Source organism: Anarhichas minor, unplaced genomic scaffold (genome assembly GCF_050575085.1).
Source record: "Anarhichas minor isolate MPS153535 unplaced genomic scaffold, ASM5057508v1 ptg000010l, whole genome shotgun sequence".
Classification (NCBI taxonomy): domain Eukaryota; kingdom Metazoa; phylum Chordata; class Actinopteri; order Perciformes; family Anarhichadidae; genus Anarhichas; species Anarhichas minor.
In genome coordinates, this window is record NW_027466456.1 from 11,606,260 (window position 1) to 11,622,600 (window position 16,341).

Below are 16,341 nucleotides of genomic sequence, written 5' to 3' on the forward strand. Positions count from 1 at the left end.
CACATGACGGATAGCATTAAGGAGTCACTCTCTCTACCAGTGGTCAAGCTAACATTCAGTAACATGCAGGCAGGCACATAGAGTCAAGCAGAAGAAACGAAAAGACAAACGGGTATACATTTCACAGAAACATGAGCAATGTGACAAAAGAATCCTGAGGTGCACTACTCTCTAAAGATAATATGTGGTGGTGCGGTGGAGGCCTTTGGCTGATCAAAAAGACGATCGGATGATCCACATAAATTCAGGGAAACTTGCTGAAGGCATCTAGTCAAAAAGTGTGATTCAACTGAATCTGTAAAATATAAAGAGAAGGACGAGGGCGAACACAAATGGTGCATGCATCTCTGACAGCATACAGTATTAATATCTGTGTGCCGTCAGAGAGCCCTTGAGCAAGACACTGAACCCCCAGCCTTTTACTGGGGCTCTCCTTCTCTCTAATCCCACATGTTAGTATGTGTAAAAGTCATGGGTTGGACAGAGTAGATTATTGTGAATTAGTGTCACCTCAATAATTCTGTCAGAAGTAAGATTTTTTTTTTTTTCATTTTAGAGTTGAGGTTTCAACTCTAAAATGAAAATGTGTAACACAAACCAACTGGGTAAAGGTTAAAAGTAACGTTTGTAACATTTCAACTGGCAGTCACAGTCTAGAATAAACCTTTTGTATTACATGTAGTTACAGAATGTGATTGTCTACAGGAAAAAGTGCCGACTACATCCTCAAATGATTGATGTAACTCATATGTAAAAGAATAATAATTTTAAAAAGTGTCTTTCCCTCCAATTAGCATACACCATTTGAGGATTGTGTTGTTGCTCAGAAAAAAAACAACAACAACTATAAACATGTCAAGGCATCCCTTTGAGATGTGTTTTCCCCCCTGCTCAGTTGCCAGTTTCGATTATGTGTTGCTGCATTTTGCTTTGGTATAATAGAATCATGCCACTCCTGCATCCAAACACAATTTGATTCTGATTCATTTTTAGAAAGTGTTGGCAGGGTTACATGCTGCTCTACTCCACAAGCAGACCACACTTGTTTCATACTCAATGGAAAACCAAAGGGCGCTGAACGCCGGCCCACAGTCAGTACAGACTGTGCAGATGATAAACCCATAAAACAATGCATGAGTTACCTTGTCTGGTACTTCTGTAGGCTGTTGGGGTTAACTACAAAGCCCAGAGTCAGCGGAAGAAAGGCTTCTCTCCCACCAGGCAACATGAAACACCTCAGAATATTTATTGGGGCCCACGGGGAACGAGCTGGCAGCTGGCAAAGTCAAACAGCTCACCTGAAGGAGTCGGGTCAGTATGAGTTCAACTTTAATGACAAAACCCCCTCCCTTCTCAAGAGGCAGGTTATCTCTTCATGGGGGAATAGCTTGGAATCATCTGGCACTTTGATGTTTGGGAAAGGAATTGCAATTTATTATGGGTATTTATACACCTAATTATTTTAATAGGTACTAATACTCTTAATCGGATTGTGAGTAAAAAAGTTAAACAAGTGCCCAATCTTTGATCACTCAAACAGTCGAATGTAAACTTTATAGAGGTCAAAGACAACATTAACAAATCACTTCTCCGTGACCCCACACTAAAAATTAATAATTGAGACGGCACAGGTAAAATAAAAGGAGAGAAATTATTTTGCCTTTTGTAATGTCGAACTGAATGAGATTAATACTGAAGCCACAATGTGTGGGTCGGACTGGAACTGCTGTGATGTGTCCGTAGGCAAGACTTTGAGTCAAGTATAATAACATACAGGATAATATAAGAAACAGTTCTTTACATTGTTCCCGTCTGGGATGTCAGGTATTGTATCAGAATAGAAAAGGAGGGAAGATTAGTAAAGGAGCAGCTTGGATGATGGGTCATGTGAGTGCAGGCAGCTTGGTAGATTAGGTGCAGAAGTAAGACGAACCAATAGGATATCAAGCTCTTCCGAACAGCCCCCTGCTTTGTTTCTCACCACTTTATCCATTTTCCTACCAAAATATTGTGCTTAAATGAGCCATTTATTTAATTTATATTCTGCTTGGGTTTATGTTCTTGATATTAGTATTTTTCCCTGTTGAATCCTCTCATGTTTACAACAGCAAATATCTAATTTACCCACAGGGATCCTCAATCATTTAATCAAATCTAAACAGTGATGCTCATCTCCGCTGGTTATGTGGCCCTAATCCAGCTGCCGTGTGTGCTAGTTGCTAGGCTAAAACACCAGATGTTATTCTGTGCAGCGTTAATTCACAATAAAGAAAAGCAAACCAAAAAATGGGATAAAATAAGCAGTCACTGAAATCTCTTAGTAAGACTAATGCTGTCCAAAGATGGCTTTAGTCCCACTTTGATTTAATTAATCCCGCACCTTAATTGTTTCTTTAAATATTTTCAATTATTCTCATCACTGTCTGTATTCATTATTCCATGTAAATCTGCTGATGACACTCCGAGGAACTTTAAGTTAGTAAAAGTGTCTGCGTATGTGTCGTTTTCTGACAGGTGTCTGTTTGTGCCTGTGTGTCCCCATAACATAAATCATTACATTTTAGGGTGAAGACATGGTTTAAGGTTAGGGTTAGGATAAATCTCCAGGATTGTAAGTCAATGTATTGTCCCTAAAAGTTATGAAAACACTACTGTGTCCCTGCTTTTTTACTATATATTGAATAAACGTATAATGCAACAATAACTTAAAACCAAAACGGATAAAGCTGACTTCATGGGGGCCACCAGAAGTATCCCAGTGGGATTCCCATACGTGGCTGGGCTGTGGAAACATCTCGCCTGAATCTTCAAGACACAAGTGGTCAAAACCTACAACAAACCAGTCAACACCCTAAGATATTTGCACCCTGGAGACAGGGCCCCAGAGAGGAAGACGGGTTGTCTATGATATCACTTGCAACAGCTGTGTGGAACACTACATCAGTGAAACAGTAAGGACCCTGTGTAAGAGGCTGAAAGATAAAACATGTCCTCCATATATGTCATTGGTCCATGCCCTCCAGAACAACACCAAAAAACGATCACAGTTAGGGTTGAAATAAGTACTTTGTTAGGTTAGAGGAGCTTTGTTTCGATGATTAAAAAATTAAAACCCAAAACAATATTGAAGTTATAGCTCCATGCAACTAACGTTAACGTTAGTTCTCAGTACAACTGCTGCTGTAGTTAGAAACTAACTTAATCAACAATTTAGTACTGAACTCACGCTGCGGCGTTGTGCTCTGGAGAGATCAGCATTCCTAACATTGTTATCAGGCCGTCCATCTCTTCGTCTACCTCGCTTGAATGCAGACCCCTGCGATTGGCTCATAAACCCATACGCTCTTCGGTTTTACTGTTCGCCAGCTCAACTCCTTTGAAAGGCACACATCATCAATATTACTTATTCCCTTTTGATGCGGTCCACTAAAATAATTCTACTTTGATCTGTAGTATTGTAATTATTCTGCTGTTTGAAGCCTTGGGCTCACAGCCTTGTTGTTTCTGTTGGGGCCAAAATGTCTGTCAAGTTACACAAGAAATGCTGCAATTTGAAAGTATTTATACAGTTGACTTACCATCTGCACATTGGTGACACATTAAAGGATAACCATGACAAACTGCCTTAGTAAGGGCCACCAAGAGCTGCCTAAATGGCTTTGATGCTCCGCAACATACATTTTGCAAGTGTCTAAAACTATATTCTTCCTAAAAAAAAATCTTCCTTTGTTTGATGTTTTGATAGTGGTGGTGCAGAGCACTTTTTAATCAAAACTGTTATATAAAGTTATATAATGTTATTGGTGTAAATATATTTAAGGTCCTGTTGTGTATTGTTGATACCTAGCTACACGCCTAGAAAGCAACACATCCTTTAAACTTGACTTAACGCCTAGTTTCTTTAGATGTTGTTTGAACTCATCTGGTAAACTCCCAGCATGAACTGCATCCTCCACTTTCTGGTGCACCACCTGGCAGGTACCATCAGATATCTAGAGTGTGTGGCAGCGCGCCAAGGCCAAGCACATTAACAGAGTCTCAGTTTGATGTGTTAATGCGTTCCACTGCCAACATCAAGAGCACTGCAGGGCAAGCCTAGAGAATGACCGACATGAAGAGAATAAGAGGGGGAGGTTGGCAGAGAATGGTAAAAAAAAACAGGGAGGCGGTGGGTAAGAGCAAAAAGATTTGAAGGGAATGGGAAGAAAGAGACATAAAATAAGAAGGATAAGGGATGGAGTTGGAGAAATGCAAATAATAAATTTGACGAGAATATGAGAGGAGGATGCAGATGTAGCCCACTTATCCCTAGTTTAGTCAGGGAAGGGCCCTGAGTTTGTTTAAAAATATAACTTAATTTAGAATAAGTAATACTTCTGGTAATGTCTTGACTTTATATATGCACCGTGAATCAATTGTAGCGCTGCTATTATGAGCCTCTTTTTATTTCACTCAACCCTTTCTCCAAATATGCACACCGAGTAACATCTGAGCCTTTTTACAGTCAACCGTTTAAACACCTATCAAAGAAAATGACCAAACTCTACACTGCAATCAAGTTTTAGAAATATATCATTTCAATTATTTACTTTGAGAAGTTTAAGATAACAAATTAAATACATTCAGTCTCCTTTAAATTACAATTTATCTTTCTCTTAAAATAACGTGACTCCTACAATAATTCCCTTTAGTTAGAATTACTTAGATATAACTCAATTCAGATTAAACTCAGTGGGCCCGCACGCTTCAAGCGCACACACACACACACACACACACACACACACACACAAGCTGGCACAAAAATAAGTAAAACCTTCGTTGCAGGCCTGATGTGAAGCTTGAGAGCGTGTAAAATCAAAATGAGCTGTCTTTACTCAAAGAGCAATAAAACGTGTGGTACCTTAGTAAAAAGTTCTAAGTCGAGTCTGAAGGTTTTACCAGTTTCTTGCTCTTCGGCGATGAACACGATGGCAGGTATATGTCCCAATATGGCCCGGTCTGTACCGCATAGTCTGATGAACTCCATCACTGCGCGTTGACTTGGTAGTTAGTAGCACAAACTGATAAATCCTCAGGAACCTCACGTCGAAAACGATGACTTAATGCCAATAGCGTAAACTGTTAGTTTTACAGTGGCTAAGAGTCCATTCACTTTGCTAATGAATGCTAATAAAACACTGTTGGCTACAATACTAGCATTCACACGTGGATAATTGTACAATATGTCCAGTTGTGTACATCTGTATCTTTTAAACATATGTATTACACTCTACATTTTGTATCTATTTATGAACCATCCCTAACTCTTTATCTTTATAGGAAATTGCTTTTGTAACCACACTTATAACAAGACCTAATGTTTATCTTATTCATCATGTCACCTATTATCTTAACATTGTGATTACAATGTAGTGTGTACTTTTGAGCCCTGGTTACACAGATATAGAGGAAGAAGGAAGAGAGAAGGGGATGAAGAATGCAGTGTTTTGCGCCAAATATTTTTCTTTGAAATGGGTTAAGTTGAGGAATTGTGATTAGGGAAACACACAGGTCTTTTTAACATTTGTTCTCTCCTTGCTCTACCAGAGAGCATTAAAACAGCAAGAATATCAGTTTTACCTTCAGGTGCTAATCTTACAGTGACTCTAATAGACAGCCATTGACTATATTTAGCTTATTATCTCTTTACTGGAGAAATAGTCGGTGAGCTCTTATAAACAAACGGTACACTCATGGAAAGTGGCATGTCCTTGACTCATTATTATGCATTATTATTATGCACATGGAACACACTTTTCTGTCAAATAGCATTCATAACTTGTGTACCCCGCTTATGGTGCTCTTTGCAGAGTTAGTGGAAAAAAATGTATTGCGTGTATTGCAAATCTTCAGCGTTCAGCCCACATTAGCTTACCATAAGCAATTGCTGCTTTTGTAGCCAGACCTTCGACTTGGCACACTCTGCCGTGTTGATTAATTCTAATTTTAAGACAATGATGAGCATGCCACCAAATCAATGTGGTGGTGTTAATTGGAATTTCTTGGCTTTCGTGTTAATTTGCCCCCTCGGGCTCTAATTGAGTGCTGACAGGCAATGTGTCTGTGCCTCAGAAGCCAGGGTGATGTTGGCTTATTGTGTAACTTATGAAGTGCCCTGGGGTGACAGTGATGGTAAAGAGTGCTTTGTTGGAGGAAAAATACATACAAATCTAGTTACCGTGGACAATTTTAGAGTTGTCTTTTAATATCTTACTGATATCAAATTGAGTGACTAAACTCCTTATTGCATAAACATTTGAAACATGAAGCATGCAGCACCTAATAAGTACACTGGATTATTTTCTTCCAAATCCACTGGTTTACGCTGTTATATAATATATTTTTACATTTTAAAGATTGATAATGTAGAAATTTTAACATGTCTGGCTTGCTATGACATCATCCTGATTTCACCACTTAACTCTCTTCCCACAAAAATACACTACCAAGGCTGGGAACCTGGCCTTGGTGGAGGCATCGGCAGACAGAGAAGGAGGACATCTGCGAAGGGAGGGGGGGGGGGGGAGAAAGACGAGATAATGTGCATAATACTTGCTGTGCACTTAACTATTCATTGTTGTTAGACCGCCGAACCATCTGTGGGGAAAGAGCTCTATCCATTCAGCTGAATTATTATTAGTGTCTGTTCAATAAATGTTTTTATACTTAAGAGTTTTCTCATCTCGGTTATTTCTCACAGGGAGGTCAAAAAGATTATTTTCCACCACAGATGACAACAGTGCATTAATCACATTTTTTCCTTGGGGAAACTCATGTTACTCATGAACTCTGTGTTATTGTTGGTCATTTTTATGACCTGTATGGAAGTTTGAAGTATGTATTTTAAAGACGGCTAACTTCATCCTGTTGATTGTATCTTAGTTTCTATTTGCTTTTAATAACTTTATTGCATTCGGGAGAAAAAAAGAAAATTCCGATTTAGGAAGCTTTTGAATTGTTTGACTGCACTTTGTTGGGGCTGTTCCAGCATCTTGAGGGCATTCATTTTTATCATTCATTCATGAATATAGCAACCAATATATTTACTCACTTTATAACCATAACACCTGAAAGTGGGGGTCTCGTTGAGTACTTTGGAATGTTGGTTTATATTAAACAGCTTGAACAAAGGGATCTGGATAAATGATTCAAATTCCCTCTGAGTATTTGATTGATGGAAATGAACACATGATTTGGATCAAAGAGGTATAACTGTCTGTCATCAACATAGAATGAGACAAAATTACATGTTTTCATTGATAGTACATCATGAATAATATAATTATACTGTAATAACTTCAATGTAATATAAGTTGGATAAACTATATTTTATATCAAATATTCATATTGGAAATGCAATCAATAACTGTTGTAAAAATGTCTACTGCTGCAACAAATGTTATCATGTTCCTCATGTTCAGTTACGCTTCGCACTGATCAGGCAGTCCTTTGGGTAAATTACTTAAAAATGTTTGAGAACCACTGTTCCAAATAGCACCTTTACGCGTGAGAGGATTAACCTGCCAGGAGCCCTGGTGCAAAAAAGCCTCCATACCTTCCATTACATTTTTTTTTGGCATAACATATATTCACAAAACAACACTAGAGAATATGTCAGTCAAGATCAGGGTTGATGAAAAATACACATTGTGGCCAGTGCAGACTTACTAACCAAACGGTGCTTGGGTGCTACTTTAGGCCCCGTCCTGTGTTGACCTGATCAAATGCCAACTGTGTGCCCGTCCTGCAGGTCTGAATGCAAATGTTCCCTTCCTGTCTTTTGTTACCACTTGTAATTACATTATGTTTGGTCATGGTCTTCCCTTACCTTTGGTTCTCTGCTATTTACATACAGTCTAATCACTGCTTTGGCTTACTGTATAAAATGCTTCCTTTTCATTTGCTCTGGGTCAACTCACCGGCTCAGATCTGCTCTGTGTCTGCAAGCTCACCAGTGTGCCGGCATGCTTTATTACACTCACACCACCACAGCAACTTCTGTACTGGACTTTAATGATTTTCTTCAATGTCTATTACCTAAAGTTACTACAGCTAGTACCTGAAATACTCTCAGCTTTTCCACTGTCCGAGATAATGTCGCAATAACACCTGCCATATCAAGAAAAACAGGTGCAGGTTTAAGCAGCTTCGATGCAACCTTTAGAAGTGCTGATAACTATAATTATAAGACTAATCAAGAAGATCATACTTCACTCACATCTGAACAGCATGCAATAAATAAAATCCTATCAACCTGACCTTTGTAAGAGCAGGAAACGGTAGAATGTGGAAAAATGAAATGCTTAACTCCTGAGTGGACGATTACAGAGACAATAAAGGAACTTGTTCATCAGATACAGCCGGAAATATTCAAATTTGACATTTGAATCAAGATGTTTTACATTTGCAGAGTAGAGTCCAGCATGGAATACTAAACGGCCGACCAGGAGAACACGGTTGAATAAGGCCGGCATGTCAGCTAATTTACCTGGTAACAAAGAGCCCAAATGAACAGCATGATGTGATTCTGCTGTTATTTAGTGCATGTTCAAAACAATGTTCTCATTACCAAGGGACGCAAAGGCCAAAATAGAATCTCTTCATGTTTTGGCAGAAGTGCCTGGCAAATTGTGTTCATTTCATAGAGCTGGCATTCAATAAATTGAACCACTTGGCCTAAGAACTACTGATGTTCAACTGCAGCTTGAATTAAGTGGGTTTCTTCAGTTATTTTCTGTGTATTCCCCGAGATTTGATTTGTGCCATTTTATTTATTTTTTTACCAAATGCCATTTTGAAAGATTGTTGTTGAACATACAATCTTTCCAATAACAGTTATAAACTAACCAAGCTGCCTGCGTAGCAGCAGATGAGTTGCAGAGAGGCACAGCAGTGTGTGTACTGGCAGTCCTGTTGGTTGTTAGCCAAACACACTGTAAAAAACAACAAAAGTGAGCCAACTAACAACCAGTGATGTAAGCAACCAATGGCGTTGTAAAACACCCATCATTCAAATTAAAAAAACATGCTGCAATGTATGCAGGCAATCCGCTCGAAGTCGTTGTATAACACACTTCATACACTCTTGCCATCACTCACTTTATGCCATCTTGTTATCACTAGCAGACCCTATCTTCCAGGTGGTGGTTAGCAGTAAGGAATCCATGCCAGGTAATGTAAAGCAGCCAATAAAAGGTGTTTTAAATAAATGTGAGTCACCGCTGCCAGGAGAGGCTTTTGAGCATGCAGGCATAGCTGGGCACCTAAAAAAACCAAGCAGTTTGTGCCCCCCCAGTCTACCTCTTCAAGACAAAGTGATGCACCATGGGTAGCCCTCTAAATACTGTAAACACCAGATTCTAGACTGATGCGAGCTGTGGTGAGAGCATTCATGATGTGTATGGCAATGCTGTCAACATTGTAAGTAATGACCATCTCTGGGAAATGATATCCCTGCCAATATAACAATGTAGGTAGGTAATGTCGGAAGGTAGCGTGGGCTTTTGTTAACTTAAGTTTGGCGCATGACAAAGAAAAAGTTAATGAGTGTTTGTGTGTCTCCTGTCTGATTCCCATTTGCTGACCTGTGCTTAATATGCTGGCACCCACAAAGCAATCAAGAGTGTCTAATTGTAATCACTGTTGGCTCATACATTACTATACGCATGCAATTATGTTGACAAGGGACATATAATTTCCACCTCAACATGAAAAATTACTATCTAGCTCAATTTTTCATTTAGTCTTGAGCTAGTAGCATTAAACCAAGATTTAAGAGTGGCCTGCAGATACTTTTTACTGTGACAAATATGTCAACTTGAGGAAGGCCATGCAGCCATTAAAGAAAAATTTGGTATGAAGCCATGTCCCATTTTGCCAATTGTACAGTCTACCTTAATGCTAGAACCATGCAGCATTACGTTACATAATCAGAACATTAGATTAGCTTTGGAATTCACATTCTTATTCAAAAAGATTGTTACGTGTTGGTTAAAATTTGTGAGAGTAAGAGAGAGCAAACGAGAGTGGGTGAAGGTGAAAAAGCCAAAACGAACTCAAACAGAAACAACTGTTGATCCATATCGAATTGTGGTAGTTCATTTACAAAATCTTGATTTCATACAGATCAATGACTTTCATTGTCCAAAGACACGATCGCAAGTTTGATACAGATAAGACTCTCTGTTCTCACAGTTGCATCATTTTGGAACATTGTACTGATCTACTCACATCAGGTTGGTGACAACGCCACCAAATTTGACTTGTGCGAATTTTCAATTTAAAAGGTCTTGTCCATCAATGAGCGGCTTGCTTAAGACTAGCCATTTCAGTCAAGTTATTCTTTACAGATTTCTTTACTGGCTCTATTCAGCAACTGAAATACCATATAAAGGAAATATTGTCTATATTTTATTTGATATATTATTGTAAATATTTTCATTTTTAAATTTGGGTGGTTTAATAACAATAAATAATAGCTGTTTTAAGCCTTCTTAGCTCTCTGTACACTGTATGAATAAAGCAGCTCAATTGACTTTAAATCCCCAAATCTATTTTGCATGAAGAAACATTCACCACAAACTTTGTGAATTCCTGGGTTTTCCCTCTTCACAGTTCAGAAAATCTGAAGGGAAACAGTAACTGACTTGAACTTTTTTGGGAACATAGTAATATATTCTCATACTCTACAATGATTAATTCAACTACACTAGTCTTCTCCCAGTTTTTAACCATTGCCCTCACCAACAAGTTAATAGACAGACGAAATTGTAAAGAACCTCAAGGATAGCACTTTTTATGAAGCACATGTCTAAAATGCATTATAATCATATTTTATAATATGTTTTACGATCATACTGCATGCATTATATGGTATTATAAAAAGATTATAATGCATTACAACTTTAGGAATTATAATACACAATGATCATTACAAATAAAATGTAAGTGTATGACCAGCATTTGAAAGGTATTATGATACCTGACCTTATAAGTCATGAAATGTTTTACTATGTGTATTGGTATAAAGCATTATGAATATTTACAAGTTATACAGTGCTATAAGAAGATTATAATACAAGCAGTATGCCTAAAATGCATAGACATGGGCATCATAACAATCAACTCTAATTAGCACATATATGACACTATGCAAGTCTGTGTGCATGGACTTTACAGTTGTATTTCTCACATGGGCAGCACACAGTATTTGTTTTAAAGTCCTTTACAGACATCTCGAAAAACGCATACTGTCATCTGTAGCACTGTTACAGCAGAAGATGCTGCTTCTCCCATTCGTAAACAATGCTTTGAAGAAATGTTTATGTGGTCTGAATTCTTTTTTTTATTATGTCTGTGAAATTAAGTCATATGTGGGGCTGTGGATAAGTCCAAGAAAGTTTGTTTTGTCTGAATTTAAGCGTAGCACATGCACATATTCTCAGTGTGCCTGTGTGTCTCTTTGTGTTTTCTGTGGTGTTTTAAAAGCTTTTTTTATCTGCCAGGTCTAAGATGACCCTAAGACAGTGATGTACAGCTTTCATGAATTATAAATGAATAAAGGCAGTGTTTCACTTTACGTAATTTAGGAAAAGATCAAATTTCAAGTTGAAAAAGAACAATGCAGGGTGTTTTATTCTGATGTCATAGATTGTGGCATGTCGTTTTTTAACTGAAAAACAACACAAGGGTTAAGAGAACACTGGCAGCCTCTTTACACTATGTGCCACCGGGTCAGATCTGATTATTGTTACAGCACATGAACAATAAGGGCAGTTCGCAGTATATTTTAGCACCTTCAGTAGACACCAGGGAGAGGTTGCAGCATCCTCTTTGCAAAAGGAAACAATTGGTTTCAAAGTGTATAGTCTCAGTTTTGATGAACACTAACACCACTGAAATGAGTTTAAGACAATCGCCTCAATAGTTTTTTAAACACTGGACATACCACATAATCACAATTTGAATGTATTTTTAAACAGACTAAACACAGGAGATACCTCGGGGACAGTGTCAAACTCCAGCTCCTACATGTTTGAACACATAGCACAGCTTAAGGCCGAAACAGCAACTAAAGAAAGTGTTCTTCCTTTACCCGACGTAGTGCATCAATACAATACAACCAGGGAAGCCTAAACGAATGCCCAAAGATTGCTAAGCTTAGAGTGGGCCACTGTGTGTACAGTATATGTGCACACACCCTGGTTGGGTTGTGTGTCTGTTCTATATGTTGTTATGAAGTCCATTGGAGCAAAGAGCCATTATCTAGCCCTGAGGTGTGAGTTAAGGCCCTACAGCTGAGGGACGAAATGAGTTGAAGCACCTGGACACAATGTCAATACTGGAAAAAGCAAACATGGTCCAAGAGTAATATAATAGGAAATATACTATACATAGGATGCTATGTGACCAGTGCCGGGTCTGTGGATACATGCTTCAGTTGGTACAACTCAAGGTCTTTCTTCTAACCTTTAACAGATCTTATTTTGATATATAACCTAATACTTAATAATCAGACTGACACTGTGTGATATTACAAAAAAAACACGATATGAATCTATATTTAACGAGTTTTACGGAGCCCGCTCATTTGTCATGCCAAGTAATACAAAAATATAAGTTTGATAACAATCTTAAGTTCAGAACTAGCAGAACGGTGGCACAGCAGTAATTAAATTGAAGGTTGTTTTGAGAAATATAGAAAATGAAAGTCATGGTCCTTTTAATAAGTGTGCACATGAACTCTAGAAAAGCTGACTTCCAACATAATTACATTTTGTAATGAGGAAAGGGCCTCTGACCAGATGCATTGGACGTGCTGCTTCAAGACAGATGCTGTCTGTAATAAAGGGTGAGCTGATGGGTATTTTCAGTGGATCTGAAAATACTTTAGAGGTGATTTCAGAGTTAAAAGTAGAGATTGTAAGAAAGAGAAAGGGAGTGGTAAACATTGAAAGTTAAATTAAAATGTAGTGCCCTATCAAATTAGCTTTTTGTTAAAAATGCAGAAAAACAACATGACATTTCAGTTTCCCTCTTCAGAAAGTGACCCTCCAATCTTTTTCTTTTTTACGTGTCCAAGTTGTATCTGGCAACATCTACTTACTGCTGCTAATCATGCCTATTATAAAGCCTTGTGGCTATTGATTTTTACCACAGTGAGGGAGTGTCTGTGTTTACTCATCTGATTGGACAGCGGATAATGACCCCCTTTCACTTCCTCTGCCATGCAGATAAGACTGGCAGAGTGAAGGGAACGAGAAGGTGAATGTAGGAAGGGAGGGTAAGTGAGCCTGTCAAGTACAGATGTGTGGGAGTGGGGTGAGGGAGAGAATGGGTAGTCGATAGTCAGACACAACGCTACTTCAAGCAGCTCTGTGCTGCAGACCTGATCAATAAATAGATATGTCAAGTTAAGTTGTAAAGCTATAGAATGAGATGTAGCGGTGGGAGTAAGGGGAATTGAGAGGTTCAGGGGCCTGACATAAGAATAAGAATATGAGAAAGAAGAATAGCCCTTTGTCAGGAAGTAGTAAATATTACCATCCCAGCCTGACAAATTATTACACATCATACACACTTTTCTTTATCTTCTATTTTAAACATCACTTTACACAATCTGTTTTACAATTTCCCTCAAAGCACGCTGCCGTTTAGTGCTTTAGACTTCTTACTCTGTATTCTATCCCTGCAGGCAGCCACTGATTTCTGTTAATTTTATTACACATGAATATAAACGCATCATTAACACTTTATTGAGCCAGACAATCCATCACAGTGAACTACATGTCTGCTGTTGTTGCAGTCAAAATTATGTTATTATCATGTGATAAAGCATTTCATATATGACTTTGATTGACACACTGCACACTGTTGCAGTAGAGCTGTCCAGTGCTAGCTCTCGGCCCGAGTATACTGTATGAAGCAGGCTATTGTTATCAATGAGTATGATTTACTGTCCCTTTTTTTTCCATTTTTAAAAATCCAAGCTGTCAAATATAGTATGTTAGTTAAACCAAACCGCAAAAGATTCCACTCTGCTGCACATTTCAGGGGGACACCAAGTGAAAATTGTGATGTCATCCGTTTGCTTGATATCTACTGACATTTTCCACATCTGCACACCCTCAAAACCAACCCTACAATAACCATAGCCCCTTTGGTACCAACCATCAGTCTCATCTCCTTTCCACTCATCTCATCACCCACTTGTGCATCCCCATCTGACCCGTAAGCATCTGAACATCCCCATGGCCCTCACTCAGCTGCAATCTCAACTGCTCCTATGCAGTCTGAGTGCTTCAGTCTGCCCTGCATGAAGGAAGAGCCAAGCCACCTATATCTGCTGTTGTGCACACAATTTGAGATGACAGGTAAAGTGGCTTACCTACCCTCTGGGGCTGGTAGTACAGGGAAGCAAAACCTACAGCTATCTTAGAAGGTACTGTGCCTTGCATGCGGGGGTGGGGGTGAGGGACATCTACTCAAAGTAGTGAGGGTGGAGGTAAGGTAAAAGAGGTAAGGTAACAATGGTGGATTGTAATGTAGAGATTTTCATGTCATCTCACCTCAAGGTTATTATCCAGCTGCAAAGTGAGATGTTATCATCCAACCAGCTAATCCTAAAGCAGTTAGATTCACTTCTATATGTTGGCACTGTCAATCAAGTAGCATTCAACATGATGACCAAATAAACATTGCACCATACTCCATCATATAGTTGTTACTCCTGTGTTTACATGCCTGACAATGGATTTTCAATGATATTTGAGGTGTTTGAGTCATATGCTATATGTTTCTAACTTCCGTACTTAATACTTATATTTTCCGTAATACCTCTGCTATTTAACTCTTACGTGATCTTGACCACTACCTCCATTAACTCCCAATAATCCCACAGATCTGCTATAATGCATGTCCATTGACTGTGGGAACTGACATGGTGGCACTTGATGGCTTGCAATGCACCTGGTAGCTCTTAACTTCAGGCAAAACAGTAAAGCAAACACATAGATGAAGCATTTGTCTGCAGCCCCTCCTGGATTGTGTGACAGGCAGCAGCAGTGGGGAGATTCCATCAACCTGACAGGCTGCTTCTTGCAGGAGAAGAGTTAATTGCTGTGGGACCGGAGCAGCCTTCAACATCCATCAACAAACCACCTTCCAGCTCTGTGGGGTTGGAGGTTGGGTGAAGTATTGAGAGGGAGGGGATACCAGAGAGGGAGAGGGCAGAGAGATGTTGGAAACATCTGATTTCCTTTGACATCTCGGGAAAATAACCTTCAAAACAAAACACTTTTGCTGAACTGATGTCCATTTTGGGCGAGTTGGGTTTCAGCCTGAGTCACAGAGTTCAGATGAGCAAATTACCGAGCAACTACTAAAGCTGCACCAAATTATATGGATCCATTTTGTCTGCAAATGGGTCCCAAGAAACTATTGTCAACATGATATATATATATATATATATATTAGTGCTGGGAAAGTTAATGTGTTATTATCACGTTAACGCATAAATTAATTAACGCCGACAATTATTTTATCGCGCGTTAACGCATTATTTTTATTATTATTTTGAAAATCCGTTGCTCTCTGGCAGCGGTGGAGGAAGTCTTCGGCATACTACGTTGGATGCAGCGTGTGGGAGAAGTATAGATAAACAAAAGCAAGACAAGCTAACAAATGGCACAGAGAAGTAGATACAAACTGCAGGTCGATTAGTATTGTGGAAGATGTCGGCCTGAGGAACGTTCTCAAGGTGTGTTCACGTCGCGCTTGGTGTGAACGCGCCTTTAGGATCACAGAAGTCTTTCAAGATACACAGAGCATTCACAGCTGATCAACTGTGTCTGACCGAGCACTCGTACCCGATGAATGCACTTTTGACGAAGCACAAACACCTAAGAGGCCTTTCTCTCCAGGCACTGAACAAAGTGCAACCTCTGCTGTTGTTCGGGTAAGACTATCCCCACCTCATCACTCCAGTGGAGCCGGTACATCTGGGACCTCCCGGGGGGCCAGTGGAAGTGAAGACGAGAGCAGGACGCTTCAGGGGCCGACCAAGCACATCAAGCAGCAGTCAACAGCACAAGTGTCTGCAGAAGCTCAGAAGTGGGTGAGAGGGTGGATATATGCAGAGACTGGAGAGATTGTGGCAGCTAGATGTCCTTCCCTAGAGGAATGAGAAGCTTGTCACACGATCCAGGCAGGATCAGCAAGCAGTCCAACTGCTCGAGGCAAAGACCACAGAAGTAGATGCAGCGCTACGCCACTCCCCTCCTCAGGGTGAAGAACATGCCACAG